Source organism: Ochotona princeps, chromosome 2, assembly GCF_030435755.1.
Source record: "Ochotona princeps isolate mOchPri1 chromosome 2, mOchPri1.hap1, whole genome shotgun sequence".
Classification (NCBI taxonomy): Eukaryota; Metazoa; Chordata; class Mammalia; order Lagomorpha; family Ochotonidae; genus Ochotona; species Ochotona princeps.
Window position 1 is genome coordinate 35,058,673 of NC_080833.1, and position 3,253 is coordinate 35,061,925.

The window sequence follows — 3,253 nt, forward strand, 5'->3', positions numbered from 1 at the left end:
CAAGAAAAAGACCTTCCCCATCACTCACATGGTCTGGGAAAGCAGCAGGACATGACTTAAGTGCTTGGGCCCCTGCCTCACACATGGAAGATCTGAAAGAAGCTCCTGGCCTTGACCTGGTCCAGCCCTGGTCATCGCAGCAGCTATGAAGTGAACCAGCAGACAGAAGCTCTATTTCTCCTTTTGACTTTTAAATAAACAAATGGTTGGGTGGAGCAGAAGGGCCTCCAAAATAACCACTCTACCTTCTCAAGCTGATACTTCCCTCCAGAAATGTTTGGAATGTGCTGCCAGGACCACCCTGACCTTGTTTCAGTGCACAGAAGGTCAACCTCCACCATGATGAGTGCCCTGCACTACATGTCACACGCATGCGCAGACCATGGAGCTTCTGCCTTCTCCCATCACCCATGCGTAACGTGTAAAAGCTCAATGCTGCATATCCTAGAGAGCCATTTTCCTCATGCAGTTTGTGGAAGTGGACTTAGACCGTTTCCAGCCAGGGAGCTGTCTGTCAAACTCCCCTAGCAAGACTTTTTGCTTGAACCAAGAGCCTCTCTGCCTGTAGTCTCTATCTCTCTGTCTCTTTCTCAAGTCTTCAGATCAACTCATTTCTGGCCATTTTGACCACTAGGGGAGTGAATTAACAGATGGAAGATTTCTGTCTTTCCTTGTCTCTGTAAATCTGACTTTCCAATAAAAATAAATAAACTGGGCCCGGTGGCGTGGCCTAGCAACTAAAGTCCTCGCCTTGAATGTGCTTGGATCCCATATGGGTATCAGTTCTAATCCCGGCAGCGCCACTTCCCATCTAGCTCCTTGCTTGTGGTCTGGGAAAGCAGTTGAGGACAGCTCAAAGCCTTCGGACCCTGCACAAGTGTGGGAGACGCAGAAGATGCTATGGGCTCTTGGCTTCAGATCAGTGCAGTTCCAGCCGTTGCAGCAACTTGGGGAGTGAATCAATAGACGGAAGATCTTCCTGTCACTCTCCCTCTCTGTATATCTGACTTTCCAATATAAATAAATCTTTAATAAATAAATTGGTGGGGCCCGGCGGTGTGGCCTAGCGGCTAAAGTCCTCACCTTGAACGCCCTGGGATCCCATATAGGCGCCGGTTCTAATCCCGGCAGCTCCACTTCCCATCCAGCTCCCTGCTTGTGCCCTGGGAAAGCAGTCGAGGACAGACCAATGCATTGGGACACTGCACCTGCGTGGGAGACCCAGAAGAGGTTCCTGGTTCCCGGCTTCGGATCGGCGCGCACCAGCCGTTGCAATTACTTGGGGAGTGAATCAGCGGATGGAAGATCTTCCTCTCTGTCTCTCTTGTAATAAAATAAGTAAATCTTAAAAAAAAGATTTATTTACCTATTTATTTATTTATTTAAAGATTTATTATTATTGGAAAGCTGGATATACAGAGAGGAGGAGAGATAGAGAGGAAGATCTTCCATCCAATTATTCACTCCCCAAGTGAGCCGCAACGGGCCGATGCGCGCCGATCCGAAGCCGGGAACCTGGAACCTCTTCTGGGTCTCCCACGCGGGTGCAGGGTCCCAAAGCTTTGGGCCGTCCTCAACTGCTTTCCCAGGCCACAAGCAGGGAGCTGGATGGGAAGTGGAGCTGCTGGGATTAGAACCGGCGCCCATATGGGATCCCGGGGTGTTCAAGGCGAGGACTTTCGCTGCTAGGCCACGCCGCCAGGCCCAATTGGTAAATAAATCTTACAAAAAAAAAACCCCAGCTCCATCCTTTAGTAATTTTGTTTTAAAAATTTATTTATTTCAAAGGCAGATTTATAGAGAAGACTGTCAAATCTTCCATCCACTGTTTTACTCCCCAGATGGCTGGCAATGGTTAGAGATAAACTGATCTTAAGCCAGGATCTAGGAGATATATCTGGATCTCCTACACAGGTGTAGGGGCCCAAGACTTGGGCCATCCTCCCGTGCTTTTACTGGGCCACAATCAGAAAGCTGGATTGGAAATCTAGCAGCTGGGACATGAACCAGTGACCATACTAGCACTTGTAGGTGGAGGATTAGTCTGTTGAGCTATCACACTAGCCTCTAGCTCCACTATTTAAACAATTTGACTTTAGTGAAGCCACTTAACCTTTCTATGTCTTACTTCTCTTTAAAATCAATTTTTAGGGCCTGGCGGCGTGGTCTAGCAGCTAAAGTCCTCACCTTGAACCCCCCAGGATCCCATATGTGCTCCAGTTCTAATCCCGGAAGCTCCACTTCCCATCCAGCTCCCTGCTTGTGGCCTGGGAAAGCAGTCGAGGACAGACCAATGCATTGGGACCCTGCACCCGCGTGGGAGACCCAGAAGAGGTTGCTGGTTCCCGGCATCGGATCAGCACAGCACTGGCTGTTGGTGACCACTTGGGGAGTGAATCATGGCACGGAAGATCTTCCTCTCTGTATATCTGACTTTGTAATAAAATAAATCTTCAAAAAAAAAAGAAAAAAAAAAGAGAGAGTGAGGCATGTAACTGTGCAAATTTTAAAACATAATAATGTATTTTGCTTAATGAAACCAACTGGCATGTTAAGTAGTTCTCAATAGAATAGCCCAAACACCTGTAGAGATGTTGGTGTCCTAATGGGTGTGTAAAAACCTTTCACCACGCAGTGCCATAAATATCCTGATAGTTACAAGGCGAGTGTTACTGCATTAACTAAAGCTAAATAGCCTCACCAAGTGCAAAGCCTCAGAAACTGTTAATAAAGACTCCCAGTTGTTCTTTTCCATTGAAATCTTTAGTAAAAGACGAAAGATTTTTTCCGTCCTAAAACCAGAGTACAGCTGACTCCTTGTACAGCCACACTCCTAAACAGAGGTCATTCCTAATTCACTGAGCGTGGCTAACTGCCTGACGGGGTGCACGCTCCCTGTGTGGCATTTATTTCTACAAACACTTCTAACAAAACAACACCCGACAGCAATGAAGAGGCATCCGGTGCATGGAAATCTAGCTTCGTGGAGCTCGTTCCGTGGCGCAGCACGGGTATGCAAATCACACCGAGGGAGGCGGGTGCGGGGACACCTCGGGTCCTCCGTGAAGGGCCACGCCCCGCCCCTGCCTTCTGGGCAGAACTTGATCCAGCTGGATTTGCAGAGCTTGTAGTTTCGTCTTGCTAATGAAGCGCAGCCTTGGCAAGGCGCAGGGGAGGGGCAGAGGGAGGCGGAGGGACCACCCTGGGTGGGCCACCAATGTGGGCACTCGGAATAGGGGCAGTGTCCAAGGCC

The 3,253-nt window shown here is 48.8% G+C and overlaps 1 non-coding gene across 1 annotated transcript; it reads right to left on the bottom strand.

The window, feature by feature from the left end:
- Positions 1–2,694: 2,694 nt before the first annotated feature.
- On the bottom strand, positions 2,695–2,807 carry LOC118758643 (U5 spliceosomal RNA). Its single transcript, XR_004995744.2, has one exon. It is a non-coding gene; the product is annotated as a U5 spliceosomal RNA (small nuclear RNA).
- Positions 2,808–3,253: the final 446 nt, after the last annotated feature.